The sequence below is a fragment of the Schistocerca nitens genome, chromosome 12 (genome assembly GCF_023898315.1).
Source record: "Schistocerca nitens isolate TAMUIC-IGC-003100 chromosome 12, iqSchNite1.1, whole genome shotgun sequence".
NCBI lineage: Eukaryota > Metazoa > Arthropoda > Insecta > Orthoptera > Acrididae > Schistocerca > Schistocerca nitens.
This window is the reverse complement of record NC_064625.1, coordinates 30482501-30506990: the sequence shown is the minus strand read 5'-3', so window position 1 is coordinate 30506990 and position 24490 is coordinate 30482501. Positions and strand designations below refer to the sequence as shown.

The 24490-nt window shown below is 43.8% G+C and overlaps 1 protein-coding gene and 1 non-coding gene across 2 annotated transcripts in view; one reads left to right on the top strand and one right to left on the bottom strand.

The window, feature by feature from the left end:
- Positions 1 to 24490, top strand: part of LOC126215126 (corticotropin-releasing factor-binding protein) — a 1136034-nt gene that overhangs the window by 127508 nt on the left and 984036 nt on the right. The gene's annotated exons all lie outside the window — the stretch shown is intronic.
- On the bottom strand, positions 18809 to 18882 carry Trnat-ugu (transfer RNA threonine (anticodon UGU)). The gene has a single exon. It is a non-coding gene; the product is annotated as a tRNA-Thr (tRNA).

Here is a 24490-nt window from a genome sequence, read left to right as displayed (position 1 = left end):
TCCCATAGCGCTCAGAGCCATTTTGACTCGTAATAGCCAGCTTACGCTAATTAAGCGAAATCTATTACCAAAAGGATTGCCGAACGGCTTATCTGCGACAGAATGCTAGCTCAAATATTTCATAATTTGACCACTACGAATGTTCAGTTTGCGGTCACGGCTTGTATAACCTGCCACACGGATTTTGTTTATTCAAAAGCCACAGTTTACATATTAAAATCGGAATTTCACATGTTCACTTTTTCCACATGTCCGCATCTACTTTGCGGCACTCCACAGTCAAGCTTCATTAGCAATTATTTATGCAACAAAGTACGCATGAGCGTACAGTCCTCCGATTAGCTGATACACGTCATAACCAATCCGATATTAGTATTAAACTGAGCAGTCGCGCGTCTTTTGCATTTGACCAATAACAGCTTAATGGTTTATACGAACAATTTACTAAACGAACAAATTTAGAAACACCACACACATCAAAATAGCTCCGTCTTTAAATAACAGAACTGTCGTAAAATGTTTGTTTTCCCAGTCCCGTAATCTGGCTAGTTGTACGTTACAAAATTTCCCTGAGAGTGTAGTTCGGTTTTCTGTACGATCACAATTCTCACACTAACAAGTAGTCACATAATAGACATAAAGGTATTCATTTAATATCTTCCATTCACATTAATTAACAATTTATTAAGGATTAATGACAGTGGTAGTAATCGTAATAACTACTGCTTTGTCTCCTAAATGTGTTTTAGCTACTTGATAATTTCATAGTCCGTAAGAAGCTGACACCTTTCGGCCACAGTAGTTAATTACTTCCAGCTAGCTACGGGATCAGCGAGCATCTGACATGCGATAACCGTGATTCATTGCCTGCAGCAGTCTGTCCGCTACCGCCTCTTACTCAACGCAGGCGCGATATGAACCCTACGTCTCTCTATGCCTGCAAGGCTCAATCGCCATCAAAGTGAAGTCGTCGAAGGTGTTTTTAAATTTTGAAAACACGTGAAAATCGGATGCGGTCACGTCAGTAGTATGGGGGCTAATTGGTGACTGAGAACCTGAGGTGTCGGATTATGTCAGACGTCGGAGCGCTCTTGTGTGGTGTGGCGTTGTCATGCTGGAAGATAGGCTGCTCCATGCGTGGACAAACTCTTCTGAGCTTAGAAACACTATTACAGCACGCTGTTTTTCACGTTCCGACGTAGTTGCACTACTGGCCATTAAAATTGCTACACCACCAAGATGACGTGCTACAGACGCGAAATTTTACCGACAGGAAGAAGATGCTGTGATATGCAAATGATTAGCTTTTGGCGACACCTACGACGTGCTGACATGAGGAAAGTTTCCAACCGATTTCTCAAACAAAAACAGCAGTTGACCGGCGTTGCCTGGTGAAACGTTGTTGTGATGCCTCGTGTAAGGAGGAGAAATGCGTACCATCACGTTTTCGACCTTTATAAAGGTAGGATTGTAGCCTATCGCGATTGCGGTTTATCGTATCGCGACATTGCTGCTCGCGTTGGTCGAGATCCAATGACTGTTAGCAGAATATGGAATCGGTGGGTTCAGGAGGGTAATACGGAACGCCGTGCTGGATCCCAACGGCCTCGTATCACTAGCAGTCGAGATGACAGGCATCTTATCCGCATGGCTGTAACGGATCGTGCAGCCACGTCTCGATTGGTGAGTCAACAGATGGGGACGTTCGCAAGACGACAACCATCTGCACGAACAGTTCGACGACGTTTGCAGCAGCATGGACTATCAGCTCGGAGACCGTGGCTGCGGTTACCCTTGACGCTGCATCACAGACAGGAGCGCCCGCGATGGTGTACTCAACGACGAACCTGCGTGCACGAATGGCAAAACGTCATTTTTTCGGATGAATCCAGGTTCTATTCACAGCATCATGATGGTCGCATTCGTGTTTGGTGACATTGCGCTGAACGCACATTGGAAGCGTGTATTCGTCATCGCCATACTGGCGTATCACCCGGCGTGATGGTATGGGGTGCTACTGGTTACACGTCTCGGTCACCTGTTGTTCGCATTGACGGCACTTTGAACAGTGGACGTCACATTTCAGATGTGTTATGACCCGTGGCTGTACCCTTCATTCGATCCCTGTGAAACCCTACATTTCAGCAGGATAATGCACAACCGCATGTTGCAGGTCCTGTACGGGCCTTTCTGGATACAGAAAATGTACGATTGCTGCCCTGGCCAGCACATTTTCCAGATTTCTCACCAATTGATAACGTCGGGTGAATGGTGGCCGAGCAACTGGCTCGTCACAATACGCCAGTCACTACTCCTGATGAACTGTGGTATCGTGTTGAAGCTGCATTGGCAGCTGTGCCTGTGCACGCCATCCAAGCTCTGTTTGACTCAATGCCCAGGCGTATCAAGGCCGTTATTACGGCCAGAGGTGGTTGTTCTGGATACTGATTTCTCAGGATCTATACACCCAAATTGCGTGAAAATGTAATCACATGTCAGTTCTAGTATAATATATTTGTCCAAAGAATACCCGTTTATCATCTGCATTTCCTCTTGGTGTAGCAATTTTAATGGCCAGTAGTGTAGTTATTTTACATGCCGCAATGTTACAGGCTTCAATTCCGAGTCCTCTAGCGGCAGAGGGTTACATCTCTCGTGAGCGAAGCGGGAAAGTCGACCGAGTAATATGGTTGTTTGGATGGTTGGGGGAGGGGACCAAACAGCGGGGTTATCGGTGCCATCGGATTAGGGAAGGATGGGGAAGTAAGTCGGCCGCGCCCTTTCAAAGGAACCATCCCTGCATTTGCGTGAAGCGATTTAGAGAAATCACGGAAAACCTAAATCAGGACGACCGGACCCGGGTTTGAACCGTCGGCCATCCATATGAGAGTCCAGTGTGCTAACCACTGAGCCACATCACTCGGTCCGAGTAATTTGCATGACACGTAACGTATCAACCGATACTGAGAACGGAATAAAAAATTCAGAGGCATTACTTTTCAGCACGCTGTCGTACCTTCAGAAAATACTTCCTAACATTTAATTTATATTGTAACCAACAAATCTGGCATTTCCCAAGTACTGATTTTTCCAATTTTCTTCTAGAAACGAAAACAGAAGGAATTGCGGGATTAGCCGAGCGGTCTGAGGCGCTGCAGTCATGGACTGTGAGGCTGGTCCCGGCGGAGGTGCGAATCCTCCCTCGTGCATGGGTGTGTGTGTGTGTTTGCCCTTAGGATAATTTAGGTTAAGTGGTGTGTAAGCTTAGGGACTGATGACCTTAGCAGTTAAGTCCGATAAGATTTCACACACATTTGAACATTTTTTTGAATTGTTCGTAGTCTACTATCGAAAAAAAAATTCATTTACATGAATTCGTGAAAACACCTTTGATATTATGAAACAGTCGTACAAAGAAATATGTATAATTTTCAAATGTATACGTACAGTACTCAAATTAACAAACAGTTTCTGTACGCTTAACGCCGCTTCTTCGCCTGTCTGCATTGCATGTCTCTGGCAACGTCTCTTCATAGCTCTTGTTATATAGACGGCTATTGTTCTCGCCTACAGCCGTTTGCGCTTCGCAACTGAAAGCTGTCAAAAACCGCTGCTAGTTAGGGATTTCCTGAAGTTGACTCGACTGTAGGACTCAGTAGCAAAGACTAAAGGTATTAAAACTACACGCATGATGCGGAATTTTTTCGCGTTTCTCAGGTTTATGACGTCACATATCTTGAACTATGTGTCGTAGTGTGATATATTAGTGGAGGAAAAGTCAGCGGTATATGTGGATTGTATCTGGGAAAGACGTTGCGAACGGAGTTGGTAGCAAAGGGATAATAAATTTAAATGTCACGCATGATGCGACAACTTTTCACGCATCTCAGTGGTTATGACGTCATAGCTACTGAACTATGTGTGGTACCGTGACATAATTTTGTGTGCGCATTCAGCGGAATATTTGGACACAGTCTGCAAAATTTCTTGCGAATAGATTTAGTACCCCAGAATAATCAATTTCAACGTTGATGCGGCAATTTTCACGCACCTCGTTGTTTACGATTTCATACCTCCTTAAATATGATAGGTAGATGATTCTTACTACCACAGCGATTGTCACCTGATAGTAAGGGATGTGAATACCACGGTTGGTTAAAGTCGGTCAAGTGGTTGGGACGAGCTGAGGAACATACATAGACACGTTAGTTTTTATAGTATGTATGTATGTATGAAGAGAAGTAACTTTTAATCAGTAATGTTTTCTTGCTGTTGCCAGTCTGCATTTTATATTTGATTTATTCTCATGCCGAAATAGCGAAACTTCTACACTGGTTTAGTGTCTCATTTCCTAGTCTAATTCCCTCCCCATCGCCTGATTTAATTCGATTAGATCCCGTTACCCTTTTCTTCTTCTTTTTCAAGGCATTCTGCAATCCGTTCAACTGTTCCAGCAAGTCCTTTGCCGTCTTTGGTCGAATTACAGTATCATCGGCAAACCTCAAAGTTTCTATTTCGTCTCTCTTAACTTTAATTCCCTATACAAATTTTTCTTTGGTTTCCTTCACGACTTGCCCAGTCTGCAGATTAAACAAAACTGTGGATATGCTACACCCCTGTTTCAATCTCTCATCGACCACTGCTTCCTTTCCGCGCCCTTAGAGTCTTACAACTGCAATCTGATTTCTGAGTAGAAAATAACCTTTGCTCTCTGCATTTTATTCGTATCACCTTCAGAATTTGAAGGAGTACAGCCCAATCAACATTAGCAAAACTTTGTCTTACTCGTGCGATACTCCAGCTAATTCTGGTCACTAATTGTTAATTATGTGCGATTGTATACCGAACTTTTTAATAAATTGTATCCACTTGAATACTATTTGTGATATTGTGTTTTATTTCAAGTTTTATTTTTCCACGACAAACGACTTTCAACAACTTATTATATGCATAATTGTTGCAACTGATTGCCGGGAATATATATGAATTACAAAAAAAAACAAATAATAAAAAAAAGTTGCATGGTGCGAGATTAGATCCGGTGACCTTCGGATTACGAACCCGAGCGCTTACCGCTGCGCCACGACGCTGCAGAAAGTCATCAATCGTAGAGAGTATTTCACCGCAACGGTTTCTTTTACCTGACGATTTTCTCGACAACGGCTGAGAAGTGCATCTTGGTGCTTTGCCACATTACACATCTGGCCATGAGCTTTTATTATGCACAGTATGAATCGAATCTGAATTTCACAATTGGCGGCCTCCCCTTGTTAATATACAAATGCTACGAGGCTCGTTCAGTAAGTAAGGGCCCACATTAAAAAAAAAAAAAAAGCCATTAACATAGATAAACGAACGTCCTTGTTCGTGCTTCATGTTTGATGTTTGTTATGTGCTCCGATGAAGTTTCGAACCGTTCTGGCAGATGTTAGAGCCGTAGTACAGCGTCAAAATGGCGTCTACTTAAAACTCACGTTATAAGCAGAGTGCTGTCATTGAACTCTTAAATGCAGAAAAAGAAACCGTGGTGATCATCCATATACGTTCGTGTGCAGTGTATGGCGATGCTGCCGTTGATAGGAGTACAGTCGGGCGATGGGTAAAGAAAGTTAGAGCCTCATGAAATGCAGTAACAGAGCTCCATGATCAGCCACTCTCGGGACGTCCTGTCACAGCCACTGCTCCAGACGTGCTGAATCGCGCGGATGCCATTATTCGTGCCGACCGGCGCATCACAACTCGACACTTGGCTCTGCAGTTGTCGGTCAGCATTGGAAGTGCGTCTGCAATGATCGAGACACTAGGATATTCAAAGGGGTGCTCACGATGTGTTCCACGAATGCTCACACCTCATCCACCTCTTTGGATCGCTTGAAGATTCTCTACGGGGAACACACTTTGAAGATGACGAGAGTATCAGTCGTGCAGTAAATGTAAATGTCGTGTGACTATGGCCTCCCGTCGGGTAGACCGTTCTCCGGGTGCTAGTCTTTCGATTCGATGCCACTTCGACGACTTGCGCGTCGATGGGGATGAAATGATGATGATTAGGACAACACAACACCCAGACCCTAAGCGGGGAAAATCCCCGACTCAGCCGAGAATCGAAGACGGGCCATTAAGATTGACATTCCGTCGCGCTGACCACTCAGCTACCGGGGGCGGCCAGTCGTGCAGTGAAAACTTGGCTCGCGTACGGGGCGAGAGCTTTCACCAACAGGGTTTATATGCTCCTCCACAACGTTGGCATACGGGCATAGAACGTGATGGAGGTTACGCAGAAAAATACGACATGGACAAGACATATTGATGTATATTGTCACCATATTCTGACTCTTACCACCGAGCGAGGTGGCGCAGTGGTCAGCACACTGGACTCGCACTCAGGAGGACGACGGTTCAATCCCTCGTCCGGCAATCCTGATTTAGGTTTTCCCTGAATTCCCTAAATCGCTCCAGGCAAATGCCGGGATGGTATCTTTGAAAGGGCACGGCCGACTTCCTTCCCCGTCCTTCCCTAATCCGATGAGACCGATGACCTCGCTGTCTGGTCTCCTTCCCCAAACAACCCAACACAACCCTCTGACTCTTACCAATATATATAACGTAATATGAACCATGGACCTTGCCGTTGGTGGGGAGGCTTGCGTGCCTCAGCGATACAGATGGCCGTACCGTAGGTGCAACCACAACGGAGGGGTATCTGTTGAGAGGCCAGACAAACATGTGGTTCCTGAAGAGGGGCAGCAGCCTTTTCAGTAGTTGCAGGGGCAACAGTCTGGATGATTGACTGATCTGGCCTTGTAACATTAACCAAAACGGCCTTGCTGTGCTGGTACTGCGAACGGCTGAAAGCAAGGGGAAACTACAGCCGTAATTTTTCCCGAGGACATGCAGCTTTACTGTGTGATTAAATGATGATGGCGTCCTCTTGGGTAAAATATTCCGGAGGTAAAATAGCCCCCCATTCGGATCTCCGGGCGGGGACTACTCAAGAGGACGTCGTTATCAGGAGAAAGAAAACTGGCGTTCTACGGATCGGAGCGTGGAATGTCAGATCACTTAATCGGGCAGGTAGGTTAGAAAATTTAAAAAGGGAAATGGATAGGTTAAAGTTAGATATAGTGGGAATTAGTGAAGTTCGGTGGCAGGAGGAACAAGACTTTTGGTCAGGTGATTACAGGGTTATAAATACAAAATCAAATAGGGGTAATGCAGGAGTAGGTTTAATAATGAATAAAAAAATAGGAGTGCGGGTTAGCTACTACAAACAGCATAGTGAACGCATTATTGTGGCCAAGATAGACACAAAGCCCATGCCTACTACAGTAGTACAAGTTTATATGCCAACTAGCTCTGCAGATGATGAAGAAATAGATGAAATGTATGACGAGATAAAAGAAATTATTCAGGTAGTGAAGGGAGACGAAAATTTAATAGTCATGGGTGACTGGAATTCGTCAGTAGGAAAAGGGAGAGAAGGAAACATAGTAGGTGAATATGGATTGGGGGGACGGAATGAAAGAGGAAGCCGCCTTGTAGAATTTTGCACAGAGCATAACTTAATCATAGCTAACACTTGGTTCAAGAATCATGAAAGGAGGCTGTATACATGGAAGAAGCCAGGAGATACTGACAGGTTTCAGATAGATTATATAATGGTAAGACAGAGATTTAGGAACCAGGTTTTAAATTGTAAGACATTTCCAGGGGCAGATGTGGATTCTGACCACAATCTATTGGTTATGAACTGCAGATTGAAACTGAAGAAACTGCAAAAAGGTGGGAATTTAAGGAGATGGGACCTGGATAAACTGAAAGAACCAGAGGTTGTAGAGAGTTTCAGGGAGAGCATAAGGGAACAATTGACAGGAATGGGGGAAAGAAATACAGTAGAAGAAGAATGGGTAGCTCTGAGGGATGAAGTGGTGAAGGCAGCAGACGATCAAGTAGGTAAAAAGACGAGGGCTAATAGAAATCCTTGGGTAACAGAAGAAATATTGAATTTAATTGATGAAAGGAGAAAATATAAAAATGCAGTAAATAAAGCAGGCAAAAAGGAATACAAACGTCTCAAAAATGAGATCGACAGGAAGTGCAAAATGGCTAAGCAGGGATGGCTAGAGGACAAATGTAAGGATGTAGAGGCTTGTCTCACTAGGGGTAAGATAGATACTGCCTACAGGAAAATTAAAGAGACCTTTGGAGAGAAGAGAACAACTTGTATGAATATCAAGAGCTCAGATGGAAACCCAGTTCTAAGCAAAGAAGGGAAGGTAGAAAGGTGGAAGGAGTATATAGAGGGTTTATACAAGGGTGATGTACTTGAGGACAATATTATGGAAATGGAAGAGGATGTAGATGAAGACGAAATGGGAGATAAGATACTGCGTGAAGAGTTTGACAGAGCACTGAAAGACCTGAGTCGAAACAAGGCCCCGGGAGTAGACAACATTCCACTAGAACTACTGATGGCTTCGGGAGAGCCAGTCATGACAAAACTCTACCATCTGGTGAGCACGATGTATGAGACAGGCGAAATACCCTCAGACTTCAAGAAGAATATAATAATTCCAATCCCAAAGAAAGCAGGTGTTGACAGATGTGAAAATTACCGAACTATCAGTTTAATAAGTCACAGCTGCAAAATACTAACGCGAATTCTTTACAGACGAATGGAAAAACTGGTAGAAGCTGACCTCGGGGAAGATCAGTTTGGATTCCGTAGGAATGTTGGAACACGTGAGGCAATACTGACCTTACGACTTATCTTGGAAGAAAGATTAAGAAAAGGCAAACCTACATTTCTAGCATTTGTAGACTTAGAGAAAGCTTTTGACAATGTTGACTGGAATACTCTCTTTCAAATTCTGAAGGTGGCAGGGGTAAAATACAGGGAGCGAAAGGCTATTTACAATTTGTACAGAAACCAGATGGCAGTTATAAGAGTCGAGGGGCATGAAAGGGAAGCAGTGGTTGGGAAAGGAGTGAGACAGGGTTGTAGCCTCTCCCCGATGTTATTCAATCTGTATATTGAGCAAGCAGTAAAGGAAACAAAAGAAAAATTCGGCGTAGGTATTAAAATTCATGGAGAAGAAGTAAAAACTTTGAGGTTCGCCGATGACATTGTAATTCTGTCAGAGACAGCAAAGGACTTGGATGAGCAGTTGAACGGAATGGACAGTGTCTTGAAAGGAGGATATAAGATGAACATCAGCAAAAGCAAAACGAGGATAATGGAATGTAGTCAAATTAAGTCGGGTGATGCTGAGGGAATTAGACTAGGAAATGAGACACTTAAAGTAGTAAAAGAGTTTTGCTATTTAGGGAGTAAAATAACCGATGATGGTCGAAGTAGAGAGGATATAAAATGTAGACTGGCAATGGCAAGGAAAGCGTTTCTCAAGAAGAGAAATTTGTTAACATCGAGTATAGATTTAGGTGTTAGGAAGTCGTTTCTGAAAGTATTTGTATGGAGTGTAGCCATGTATGGAAGTGAGACATGGACGATAACTAGTTTGGACAAGAAGAGAATAGAAGCTTTCGAACTGTGGTGCTACAGAAGAATGCTGAAGATAAGGTGGGTAGATCACGTAACTAATGAGGAGGTATTGAATAGGATTGGAGAGAAGAGAAGTTTGTGGCACAACTTGACTAGAAGAAGGGATCGGTTGGTAGGACATGTTTTGAGGCATCAAGGGATCACAAATTTAGCATTGGAGGGCAGCGTGGAGGGAAAAAATCGTAGAGGGAGACCAAGAGATCAATACACTAAGCAAATTCAGAAGGATGTAGGTTGCAGTAGGTACTGGGAGATGAAGAAGCTTGCACAGGATAGAGTAGCATGGAGAGCTGCATCAAACCAGTCTCAGGACTGAAGACCACAACAACAACAATAAATATATGTCCAAAAATTAGAGGGGATTTATATAAAGAAAAATGTTCGTTTGTTTAAAATCTTAAATCTCTGAAAGTTCTCACCGCCTTCTTCGAAATTTTGACATAAAATTGCATTCTAATACATGCAGGTTTATATACACCTATTTTTTAAATATACATATTAAATGTGTAGTATATAAAGGGCAATAGTTATTATCAAAAATATCGAAAAGCTATTTACCGATTTCCTTTAAATTTTTATTCCATACTCCAATGAACATTTTTTTACTATACATACATAGAAATGAAAAGCTAGCCGGCCGAAGTGGCCGTGCGGTTAAAGGCGCTGCAGTCTGGAACCGCAAGACCGCTACGGTCGCAGGTTCGAATCCTGCCTCGGGCATGGATGTTTGTGATGTCCTTAGTTAGGTTTAACTAGTTCTAAGTTCTAGGGGACTAATGACCTCAGCAGTTGAGTCCCATAGTGCTCAGAGCCATTTGAACCATCTTACCAATAAATATGTTCCGAGAAAAAAAAGTGGTGTATTACTTACTGGACGACCCTCATGTAAACGTACCTTTATTTTCCTGCAGCCGTAATGCCTTGTAGGGTCAGTATTGCCTCTCATTTACCAACATCTGTCTGGAGCCTCAATTTAGTTTCCCCAAGGCCGGCTTCTACCATTTTTACGCCCCAGTTGCGATTTTCCTATGTATATTGTTTTGGCATAAAAGGCGAGCTAACGATTGGAAAATTCTCAAATCCGAAAGTCCCATGGATGTATTTATATTCATCTTGAGGTGATTGCTTTACCCAACATTAGAAATCCATACTAATGTTATGAATGTGAAAGTAACTCAAAATGTGTGTGTGTGTGTGTGTGTGTGTGTGTGTGTGAGAGAGAGAGAGAGAGAGAGAGAGAGAGAGAGAGAGAGAGAGAGAGAGCGCTCTTAAGGAACCAAACTGCTGATGTCATGATGTCATCGGTCCCTCGACTTACACACTACTTAAACTAACTTATGCTAAGAACAACGAACACACCCATGCCCGAGGGAGGACTCGAACCTCCGGCGGGAGTGGCCGCGAAAGTAACTGTCGATTGAAATTTGGTATGGAGACAGCTTGAACGCTGGGCAAGAACATAGGTTACATTTGAAAGTGTGTAGTAAAATATTTTTATTTGAAGAAGATAACGTAAAATATAAAACAATGCTTACTCTTCAGAATAGGTATTTATTCCTTGACTTCTGAACTACATTATATTTGTAAAAGTGCTGTTACTGTTTGGTATGCTCTACAAAATACGATTTAACGTAATGAATATGACGCTTCTACAGTCCTCAACGCGCTTACTCCGTAATTCCATACTAATATCAGTCACAAGCCCGTTGCATTTTAGCCACAAAGCATCAAGGGTCTCTTAGAGCTTGTGAGACAGCTGACGACTCTCAACGACAGTGTCCTTTAAATGCTGTACGACGAACAAAGAGACGTTGTGGCTTTACACGTAGAATGTGGCACGATATTAGTGGGGCTATCTATTTATCTATCTATCTATATCCGAATCCCGCTGCAGCTACTGCCGGGTCTGGGTGCTGACGAGTCCTCTCCATTTGGCTCGGTCCTCCCACCACTTTCCTTCCTCCATTTGCTGCCAGGTCACACCTCTCCTTTCTACAGATATTCTCACTCCCATTTTCCACCGTGTTCTTGGGCGCCCTCTAGGTCTTTTCCCACCCATCTTTAGTTCTCCCATAATTTTAGGGAGTCTCTGCCCATGCATACCATCTTAATCTCTTTTTTTCAATTTCTTCTCTCATACTTTCTTGTTTAAGGTCCTTCCTAATCTTTACATTCCTTACTCTGTCCATTCTTGTTTTTCCCTTAACTGCCCCTGAGAAATTTCATTTCCCCTGCTTGCAGTCTGCTCCAGTCCCTTTATGCCATTGATGTTTCTTCACCATAGGTGACAATAGGGAAGTAATAATTCTTATACACAAGGAGTTCTGCTTTTTCTGAAACTTCCTTATTCCAAATCAGGTGTTTTATTTTTTGGTAGAAATTGCCTCCCTTCTGTAACTTATTAATTTCATTCGTTATTCTTCCATCCCTAGATATTCCACTCCCTAAATAAGTGAAACTTTCTACGACTACCATTCAAGGCAGTATTTCCGTTGATCCCTTTCTCTCTTCCAAATACCAATACTTCACTCTTATCTTTATTTATTTTTAATCCATACCTATTTATTATTCCCTTCACGCATCAAGCTGTAACTGCGTAAGTGTACATCTACGTCTTTATCACTCCATATTACTATATCATCTGCAAAAATCATCTTTTTGTCTTTTTCTTTTACTAAATCTTTAACTGCCCTATTCATTCCCTCCATCAGAACATTAAAAATTGCAGGAGATAGAATACTTCCTTGCTTAAGTCCTTGTCTTATTTCGAAGTATTCAGAGTTCCCCAATGGTGTTCTAATTCTACAATTGTGGCCTCTGTACATTGTCTTTATAACATTAATGTATCCATCTTCTATATCTATCTTCTTCAGTTCTTCCCAGAGTCTTTCCCTGTCAACTGAGTCATATGCCTTTTCTATGTTTATAAAAACCATTATCACCCTTTTGTTATACTCCCAGCTTTTTTCCATCAGTTGACGGATAGAAAATATCAGGTCGATCGTGCTTCTTCCTTTCCTAAACCCATGCTGTTCTTCACTCAGCTCATTTTCTATCTTTTCACTTAATCGATTTAGTAAAAGTCTTTCAAAAATCTTGGCTGTATGGCTCATGAGGGTTATTCCTCTGTAGTTTTTACAAAGTCTTTTATTGCCTTTCTTGAAGATGGGGACTGTCTCCTGTTCTCCAACCGTCAGGTATTTTACAATTTCTCCACACACTTGACAGTACTCTATACAGCCACTGCAAGCCCACTGGACCTGCTGCTCTTATCATGTCCACTGATACTTCATCAGGTCCTGGGGCTTTGCCTCCATTCATCTTCTTCACAGCTTTTCCATTTCTTCCCGTGTAATTTGTCCTAATTCTGCTTCCCAACTTCTCTCAATTTCTCCACTATTTGCTGTTTCCTCACGTACCTGCCCCTCAGCGTTTAACAGCTTCTTAAAATGTTCTTTCCAGAGACCTTTTATATTCCCTGGATCTTCAATCACGGTGGGGCTGCATTCGATATCATCACCCGACAACCGCCGCTGATAACAGGCAGACACGCCACGACAGCTTAAGTTATTGCACGTACGAATATTATAAAATTTGCGCTATTCCGAACTACAAATTATTTAATGTCTTTCTTCGTCAGTTTAACGCTATGTAATAAGATTCGAAAGTCTACATTTTATTTGACTACCGTTAGTTTCACTCACCATAACAAAATTATTGATAAGTAAATTGAAGGGGATGTTATGCGGGACGTTACGCGAAACAGCGGGACGAGCGAAAATGTGTACCGGACGAGACTCGAACCTAGGATCTCCTGGTTACTAGGCAGGTGCGTTAACCATTGCGCCATCCGGGACACAACGTTATCGCAGCTGCGCGGCCGACCCACACGACCACAGCGCGGCACCTATCTGCAGTTCCTGTGCATTGTACCCGCTGTTCGCTACTGTCAGATTCCCACAGGAGGTCGGGCGTCTTTGCGCATTCGCACTGGAGAAAGTGGACCCATTGCCTAGCTAGGCGTATCAATTATATGACGTACCTGAAAGAACAGATACCACGCAATCATGTAGTATTGATAACTGCCTACGGCTCGAGATCTTGCGGTTAGTGTTACTGACTAGTTGTTCCTCACTTTGTGTTTCTGGATGATATTTTGCCCAATCTTACCTCCCACTCTAAAAAAAAAAAATAAATAAATAAATAAAAAATAAAAAAGACTTTGTTTTACCGAAACTACACTCATGCTCATAAATTAAGGATAATTGCAGAATGTGGTGCCACACAACGTGGCACTTCACAAAACTGGCTCTAATAGCATACTCACATAGGAAACACACACAACACATATGTAAGTCCACGGTATTGGTGATAAGTTGAGAAACCGTCCCGAAACACATGTGATACAAAACGCCACTGTTCCCTGCGCATGTACCCCGACATCAGTTTGGGATGTGGTAACCATGCACACGTACACAGGCCGCACAACGGGTTGGCATACTCTGGATCAGGTGGTCGAGCAGCTGCTGGGGTATAGCCTCTCATTCTTGCACCAGTGCCTGTCGGAGCTCCTGAAGTGTCCTAGGGTCTTGAAAACGTGCAGCGATACGTCGACCGAGAGCATCCCAGACGTGCTCGATGGGGTTTAGGTCTGGAGAAAAGGCAGTCCACTCCATTTGCCTGATATCTTCTGTTTCAAGGTACTCCTCCACGATGGCAGCTCGGTGGGGCCGTGCGTTATCATCCATCATTATGAAGGTGAGACCCACTGCAACGCTGAAAAGGCGGAAATAATAGTGAAAAATAACGTCCCGATACAAAAAAAAAATGGTTCAAATGGCTCTGAGCACTATGGGACTTAACTGCTGAGGTCATCAGTCCCCTAGAACTTAGAACTACTTAAACCTAACTAACCTAAGGACATCACACACATCCATTCCCGAGGCAGGATTCGAACCAGCGACCGTAGCGGTCGCGCGGTTCCAGGCTGTAGCGTCTAGAAGCGCTCGGCCGCACCGGACGGCGTCGTCCCGATACACCTGACCTGTTACAGTTCCTCTGTCAAAGACATGCAGGGGTGTACGTGCACCAATCATAATCCCACCCCACACCATCAAACTTCGACCTCCATACAGGTCCCTTTCAAGGACCATAAGGGGTTGGTATCTGGTTCCTGGTTCACGCCAGATGAAAACCCGGCGAGAATCACTGCTCAGACTATACCTGGACTCGTTCGTGAACATAACCTGGGACCACTGTTCCATTGACCATGTACTGTGTTCTTGACACGAGGCTTTAAGGGCTCTTCTGTGACCAGGGGTCAGTGGAATGCACCTTGCAGATCTGCGGGCGGATAAACCGTGTCTGTTCAGTCGTCTGTAAACTGTGTGTCTGGAAACAACTGTTACAGTGGCCGCGGTAAGGTCCCGAGAAAGGCTACCTGCAGTACTCCGTGGCCGTCTGCGGGCACTGATGGTGAGATATCGGTCTTCTTGTAGCGTTGTACACCGTGGACGTTCCGTACTGTAGCGCCTGGACACGTTTCCTGTCTGCTGGAATGGTTGCCATAATCTTGAAATCACACTTCGTGGCACATGGAGGGCCCGTGCTATGATCTGCTGTGTTTGACCAGCCGCCAATCGCCCTAGTATCCTACCCCCCCCCCCTCCCCTAGCGTAATCAAAGTGTGTTCTTTGAGCCATTTTCAACACAGTCACCATTAGCACGTCTGAAAACGTCAGCACAGTTACTCGCCGCACCGTACTCTGACATGCACCAACACAACCTCTGCGTATGTGGACTGCTGCCAGAAAAATTGTCGGTATTTCTCTGTGTGGGCTCTAATCTCTCTGATTGTATCCTCATGCTCTCTTCGCGAGGTATAGGTAGGAGGGAGCAATATACTGCTTGGCTCCTCGGTGAAGGTATGTTCTTGAAACTTCAACAAAAGCCCGTACTCGAGCTATGAGCGTCTTTCCTGCAGAGTCTTCCACTGGAGTCTATCTATCATCTCCTTAACGCTTTCGCGATTACTAAATGATCCTGTAACGAAGCGCGCTGCTCTCCGTTGGATCTTTTCTCTCTTCTGTCAACCCTATCTGGTACGGGTCCCACACCGGTGAGCAGTATTCAAGCAGTGGGCGTACAAGTCTCTCTCTCTCTCTCTCTCTCTCTCTCTCTGACGTGCACATAAATAACCACCAAAAATCGCAACGACATGCCTATCTTTCATAACTCATGACCACGCAACCTCGGGTTTTCCCCGCTCTTAAATGCGTGTGCGTGTGACATTGTGTTTGTGTCGCCGTCCTCGTCGTCTTCAGTCACCGTCCACTCGCAAGTCGCCGAAACGGCGCCAAATCAGACGACTTAAATCAACCAACCGCAGACACAAAACGGAATCTTTCAGTCAGTCATGCCACACGCACAATTCATTTCATTTTACTAATACGCGTTCACAGCCGCCGGTAACAGCTAGTAAAATTACGAATAACAAACTAATACTTCACGTGGTGTCTTTTTGTTATTGTTAAGGACCAAATAAAAACATACTGCTCCTCTTCATCATCGCGTCGTCCGTCTTGCCACTACACTAATTGTCAGAACCGAATCGTCGGAAACTGTCCGTCCTGCCGCTCTGTTACTAACTAGTCAAATTCTCTATCCTACTCGACGTAAGCGGAACGTAGTTTCTGATCATTCGCACCGGTGCTGACGCAGACCCCTGTGGGATGAGTTAGTGCTCCAGAACGCAGCGTCGAACATCGCTACCTTCTTCGGTTTCGGTTGTTGAGGAAGAATGGGCGGCCTTCCGCACACACTCAAACATGCAATTAAAATTGTCCCCAGCAGACTTCAGGACGTGATAAAGGCGAAGGTTGGAGATACACCACAGTAATGTCCAGTAACAGGTGTGTGGATGCTTCTGATCGGATTGTCCATGTGGAATCCTGATCCAGTTGGCTTTCTGCTATTGAGCTGATGTAGCTGATATCTAGAAACCTCTAACTCACGCCCGCCGAAGTGGCCGTGCGGTTAAAGGCGCTGCAGTCTGGAACCGCAAGACCGCTACGGTCGCAGGTTCGAATCCTGCCTCGGGCATGGATGTTTGTGATGTCCTTAGGTTAGTTAGGTTTAACTAGTTCTAAGTTCTAGGGGACTAATGACCTCAGCAGTTGAGTCCCATAGTGCTCAGAGCCATTTGAACCTCTAACTCACGTGCAAAGATTTATATCATAATCATTGCTCCGTTCTACACTTCCTTTCACACTTTACAAATATTATCTCCGAGCGAGGTGGCGCAGTGGTTAGCATACTGGACTCGCATTCGGGAAGACTACGATTCAAAGCCGCGTCCGGCCATCTTGATTTAATGTTGCCATGATTTCCCTAAATCGCTTCAGGCAAATGGCGGGATGCTTCCTTCGAAAGGGCACGGCCGACTTCCTTCCCCATGCTTCCCTGCCGCGATGGGAACGATGACCTTGCAGTTTGGTCCCCTCCCTCCCTCCCCGACCAACCAGCCGAATGTTATATAGTCCTATCTATATTTCTGAAGTCAGATTCCCCCTTTGCCTGGTGTAAAACACGTCATGTTTCTCTTAAAGCTATTGTCTGTTCATATGTGAAATGCGGAGTCGGAACGACGAGAAGTCAAGAGACGACTTCATTTTCAGTGCAAACAGTGGACGACCGCCGGCTTTAATTAATGTTTGGCCACCCGGTGGTATTATCTGTCAGCTCTGATTCAGAAGACTTACTGCCTTTAGTTTGAGGCAGTTAATAAAACAGTGAGCACGTGGTGGCTGCTTTCCTTCCATACACTTTCGTGGCAAATGCTATGTTTTGTTCTGGCAGGCAGCAGAAATTAACTGCGGAAAGCAGACAAACTGAAAATGCCTTTGTTCGTCTCTACAACGGCAATGAATGTTGCGGCCGGATTGGATCCGGTACTGTTGACAAGATAGAAACCCGCCAGGGTAGCCGAGAGCGCTATCGCGCTGCTTCCTGGACTCGGGTAGGCGCGCCGGCCCCGGATCGAATCCCCCCGGGGGATTAACGACGGAGGCCGATATGATGTCCAGCCTGGATGTGGTTTTTAGGCGATTTTCCACATCCCACTAGGTGAATACCGGGCTGGTCCCCAAGTTCCGCCTCAGTTACACGACTCACAGACATCTGAAAACGTCCGCACTCTTTCATGACTTACACTAGACGCAGACAGCTGGGGTACACTACTTCCGTTCCGGGGGTGGGGGTACAGGGTGGCGACAGGAAGAGCATCCGGCCACCCTCTGCAATTAACACTGCCAAATCCGTAATAACAAAGCCGACCCCACGTTGCAGCAGGACAAAGGTCCCGAGAAAGAAAGAAAGAAAGAAAGAAAGAGCTGTTGAGAAGATAGAAATTTTCCAAAGTGTTTGAGTGGAAACCTAAGTAGTTTACTGTCTAAAGGCTGTACCGTTGTGATTGAAACTCACCAACATCCTGGTCCATCAGTTGTTCGTCAACTTCAGTATCGACTCGCACGTCAACGTCAAATTCCCTTTACATACCATTCTTTACAAAGGCAGACACACAAGTTCGACCTCAGTCATTACAAAGAGGAGCGATATACGGGGTGTGACAGAAAAACAGGCAAGTTCAGATACAGCGAAATTGTCCGAGGGGTATATTGTAAAACATTTTCAATCGCGACAACGAAACCCGCGCCAATTGCTGTTTCGTGTGCTGTTCATGTTTTGAAAATGATGTCTCGTACGTGCCCACCATTGTTAACGTTGACACTCAAACAATATGGGCCGTGATTCGTTCACGGCACGTTCAGCTGTCTGTATAGGGATGTTTCTGATTTCTGCACGAATGGTGGCTTTCAGTTCCGCAGATACGTGTAGGCGTCTCGCTATACTTCGCAACCCACTGTGCAGTGCAAGGCCGAGGGTACATCGTATAAATATTTGCGATTTTTACGTCCTGTTTCCTTCGCGTATTAAGTGGATGAAATTATGACTCTCTCTACTGTGTTATCTGCTGATGGGTATTCGGGCACGCCTATGTAAAGCGGAGTTGACCACGAGATGTCACGATAGGCGGACCCGCCATTATAATAGGTGTATACTTCTGTGCGTATCTTCGAAAGAACAGACGCCATTGATGACCTGCAGCCGTCTAGAACGAAATTAGAATTACATATTAATACCTTCAGCTGCTGACGGGCGTTCATAACGGGGACACGTGACAATGTGTGCCCCGACCGGGACTCGAACCCGGGATCTCCTGCTTACATGGCAGACGCTCTATCCATCTGAGCCAGCGAGGCCACAGGGGATAGTGCGACTGCAGGGACTATCTGATGTATCCATATAAATATATAGTTCTGGCAATACCGGCCATGACCGCCTTCTGTGCGGATGCAAACATATTACCCGAACCCTTACAGGACTTGGTAAGACTGTCCTCCATGAGCAATGAGTGCGTTTGGTGGGACACAACGAATGTATTGTTCGGACGTATACGGTGAGAATATGGGTCTCGCGGGAGGCGTACGCGAGAGAATCCCTGCAGTCGCGTTATCCTGTGTGACCTCGGTGACTCAGATGGATAGAGCGTCTGCCATGTAAGCAGGAGATCCCGGGTTCGAGTCCCGGTCGGGGCACACATTTTCACCTGTCCCCGTTATATCAACGCCCTTCAACAGCTTGAAGGTATTAATATGTAATTCTAGTTTCATTATAATAGGAGGCAGGAAGTTTTGTGTGGTCAATAGAGAGCATTGGGTGAAATCGGTAAAACAACCTTGATTCACAGTGACGTCACTGGGAGCGCTGCAACCATAATCATCTCGTTCTGTTATCGGGTCGCTTAAACTCTGCCGTACTTGTTTTGGTTTCGTTCAGAACATATTAGCTTCATACGATTGTGTTCCGATTACGACTTCGTGCGCGTATTGTAGTCTTTTTAAATTCCGATGTAAGTATGTTCCTCGCATTCTGCCTGATTCTTCCTAGTGCTAAATCTACAGAGCAAGAACCAACTTGTTTTCCCAAATTCTACATCTACATGGATACTCTGCAAATCAGATTTAAGTGCCTGGCAGAGGGTTCATCGAACCACCTTCACAAGTCTCTATTATTCCAATCTCGTATAGTGCGCGGAAAGAATGAACACCTATATCTTCCCGTACAAGCTCTAATTTCCCTTATTTTATCGTGGTGATCGTTCCTCCCTATGTAGGTCGGTGTCAACAAAATGTTTTCGCATTCAGAGGAGAAAGCTGGTGATTGGAATTTCGTGAGAAGATTCCGTCGCAACGAAAAACGCCTTTCTTTTAACGATTTCCAGCCCAAATCATGTATCATTTCTGTGACACTCTCTCCCATATTTCGCGGTAACACAAAACGTGCTGCCTTTCGTTGAACTTTTTCGATATACTCCGTCAGTCTTATCTGGCAAGGATCCCACACCGCGCGGCAGTATTCTAAAAGGGGACGGACAAGCGTAGTGCAGGCAGTCTCCTTAATAGGTCTGTTACATTTTTTAAGTGTCGTGCCAATAAAACGCAGTCTTTGGTTAGCCTTCCCCACAACAATTTCTATGTGTTCCTTCCAATTTAAGTTGTTCGTATTTGTAATACCTAGGTATTTAGTTGAATTTACAGCACTTAGAGTAGACTGATTTATCATGTAACCGAAGTTTGAGTTCCTTTAAGCACTCATGTGGATGACCTCACACTTTTCGTTATTTAGGGTCAACTGCCACTTTTCGCACCATTCAGATATTTTTTTCTAAATCTTTTGCAGTTTGTTCTGATCTTCTGATGACTTTATTAGTCTATAAACGACAGCGCCATCTGCAAACAACCGAAGACGGCTGCTCAGATTGTCTCCCAAATCGTTTATATAGATAAGGAACAGCAAAGGGTCTATAACACTACCTTGTGGAACGGCAGAAATGACTTCTGTTTTACTCGATGACTTTCCGTCAATTACTACGAACTGTGAACTCTCTGATAAGAAATCACAAATCCAGTCACATAACTGAGACGATATTCCATAAGCACGCTATTTCATTACGAGTCGCTTGTGTGGTACAGTGTCAAAAGCCTACCGGAAATCCAGAAATACGGAATCGATCTGAGATCCCTTGTCAACAGCACTCAACACGTCATGTGAATAAAGAGCTAGTTGCGTTTGACAGGAACGATGTTTTCTAAACCCATGTTGACCGTGTGACAATAGACGGTTTTCTTAGAGGTAATTCATGGTGTTCGAACACATACGTTCCAGAGTCCTGCTGCATATAGACGTTAACGATATGGGCCTGTAATTTAGTGGATTACTCCTACTACCTTTCTTGGATATTGGTGTGACCTATGCATTTTTCCAATCTTTGGGTACGGATCTTTCGTCGAGCGAACGGTTGTATATGATTGTTAAGTATGGGGGTAATGCATCAGCATACTCCGAAAGGAACCTACTTGGTATACAGTCTGAACCTTGTTAAGTGATTTAAGTGCTTCACGTGATAATTCGAGGATATTTGCTTCTACGTTACTCATGTTGGCACCTGTTCTCGATTCGAATTCTGAAATATTTACTTCGTCTTTTGTGAAGGCATTTCGGAAGACTGTGTTTAGTAATTCTGCTGTGGCAGCACTGTCTTCCATAGTATCTCCTTTGCTGTCGCGCAGAGAAGGCATTATTTATTAAGGAAAATACAATAAACCACCAACAGCAATACACTTCAAAACCGCAAAACAATAAGGATCCCTTCTGCGGATCAAGCAAATAAAAACTGATTGCTACAATCAAGAGTTTCCTTCGACTCTATACCCGTACAACTGTTCCACGTCGAAGTCGGCTGTTAGCAGCTGGTAGAAAACCTAACGCGACGGAAGTGAAATATCCAAATCTTTGTGGAAGAGGGAATGGCCGAGGTGGCACACCGCTAGACCGGCCGAACTTCTCCGTACTCGGCGAGTCGAATACTGCCTGCTGAACGGCCGGGCGCCGGCTTTCCTAGCCCCGGGCGGAATGGTATTTCCGGGACTATTTGCTCACACGTGATCGCCAGGACATAGTTCGTCGATCGTCGCGCCCCCTTCCTCTGCTGCTGGTTGATGTCCCCTGACGGACGTTGGCCGCACCTACGTGTTTGTTGTCAACTGTGGTACTTGCTTCTAAACAGTCTTGCGGCCGGCAAACTTCACGGCGGCATCGGCAACCCGCATTGTTGATCTGTCTGCTGTGTTGCCGCTGCAGTAGGCGTTACTGAAGCAGCTAGCATCTGCAATGTTGGATGTTTCAAATGATCCCATATTTGTTTTTTGTTACATATAACAAGATGGTCTCATAGCATGGTGTTCTGTGAACCTACGAATCCTTAGTACTGCTTACAAACTTTGTGTGTACTGCTCAATGTAATTGCATTGCAAAGTATATTGCCCGTATTCGATTTTACTTTTGTTTACAACTAATTTCCGTGTTTTCTCCCATTTCATGGAGAGCTCCATGTTTCCACCTATTGATACACTTGGTGTTCGACTTTATACAACTTTTTCACGGAATGAGAGTGTAATTCTGCATTCAGTAGTGTTGGTTCTTGCCTGTGAGTGCCAAGAATTTCACAGTCGTTTGCAGGTAGATGCAGGTAAATATGTAATACAGTCTTAGTCATTAGAGCGCTCTTCTTTGCAAATGTGTTCACATATATGAACTGGAAACAAATATGGAATCATTTACCCCACCAAATGCAATAAAAAATTAAGCACTAACGAGCAACATATTTACAGTGTAATTCAATGAGTAAAACACAGCTTAAGCATCAGGCATGTCACAAGATTTTTTACATTATAACACGTGCTAAAGCGCAGTTGTATCCACTTGGTATGGTCATATGGTCGAAATTACAATAATGGATTTTACAAATAAATATACACGATGTCATTTCAAAAATTTTGCATGACAGTCCACCCAGGCTATGAGAATTTTCACTGACATTTCTCGAATATATTCGTTTACAAGGTAACAAAAACATTTCAGTGTACATAAAGTATGACCAGACTACCAACCTAATCTGTAAAGCATAAATGAATAATAATATCTGGTGGTGGTGGTGGTGCTGCGGCTGCGGCTGCTGCTGTTGTTGTTGTTGTTGTTGTTGTTGTTGTCGTTGTCGTTGTCGTTGTTGTCGTCTTCAGTCAGAAGGTTGGTTTGACGTAGCTCTCCATGCTACTCTAACCTGTGCAAGCCTCTTCATCTCCCAATAACTGCTGCAACCTACATCTTTCTGAATCTGCTTACTGTATTCATCTCTTGGTCTTCCACTAAGATTTTTAACCCACAGACTTCCTTCCAACACTAAATTTGTGATCCCTTGTTTTCTCAGAATGTGTCGTATCAACCGATCCGTTCTTCTAGTCAAGTTCTGCTACAAATTTTTTGTCTCCCGAGTTCTATTCACTATCTCCTTATTAGTTACGTGATCTGCCCATCTAATCTTCAGCGTTCTTCTATATCACCACATTCCAAAAGCTACTATTCTCTTCCTCTCTATACTGATTATTGTCCATATTTCAGTACCACACTTCGCTGACCCTATAAAAATATTTTCAGGGAAAACTTCTTTACACTTAAATCTATATTCGATGTTAAAAAATTTTTCTTATATAGAAACGCTTTTCTTGCCATTGACAGTCTACACTTTTATCTTCTCTACTTCTCCATCATCAATCATTTTTCTGCCCAAATAGCAGAACTCATCTAATACTTTAAATGTCTCGTTTCATAATATACCTCCTTCAGCGACACCTAATTTAGTTCGACTACATCCCATTATCCGTGTTGTGATGTTGATCTTGATCTTAAACCCTTCTTTCACGACACTGTCTATTCCATTCAACTGCTCTTCCAAGTCCTTTGCTGCCTCTGACAGAATTACGAAGTCATCAGCAAGCGTCAAAGTTTTTTATTCATTCTCCTTGAACTTTAATTCATACTCAAAATTTTTCTTAGGTTTCTTTTCCTATTTTTTCATTGTACATATTGAATAACATGGGGGATAGGCACAACCCTGTCTCACTCCCTTCTGAATCACTGCTTCCCTCTCATGACCCTCGATTCTCATAACTGGCGTCTGGTTAATGTACAAGTTGTAAATAGGCTTTCGCTCCCTCCATTTTATCCCTGTTACTTTCACAATTTCAGACAGTGTAATCCAGTCAACATTGTCAAAAGCTTTTCTAAGTCTACAAATGCTATAAACGTATGTTGGTCTCTCGTCAACCCATCTTTTATGAGGAGTCGTAGGATCACCGTTGCCTCGAGTTTTCCTGCATTTCTCCGGAATCTTCCCCGAGGTCAGCTTCTACCAGTTTTCCGATTGTTCTGTACAAAAATAGTGTTAGTATTTTGCTTCATGTGACTGCGAGTCTTGAAGTGAAATAAATGGTTAATTTAACATGCTCCGCACATTTTATTCCTTGAAATTAGTTGTAAGTCTTCCGTTGGAGGTACAAAGGAATAATGATAACTGTAATTACAGTAGTAGAAGGAAAAACTTCATATATCACGATAAAAAATTATATGATTATAGTTATTACAAAAAGTTCCGCTCACTTATCGGATGATACTAACAGCCTAGTCGATAGCAAAGTCGAATTCTGAAGTAAGTAAAAAAAATTGAATAAAAAGTTTTTTCAGTGCAAGCCCTACTATTACACAAATAAACTGTTATTTACAAACTTTTAGCTTATGTTTTGGTTTCAATAGTTCCTCTTACCAAATCTTCTCTCACTGCCTCTAAGACACTTCGGATGTGTTCTCTCTGATCCAGCACATTTTCTCATGTTACTGTTACGTTTTTCTTTAAACTGTCAGCTCTTCTTCAGCACCAACGATGTGTTAGTGATTTTCTTACTTTTTGTGTCA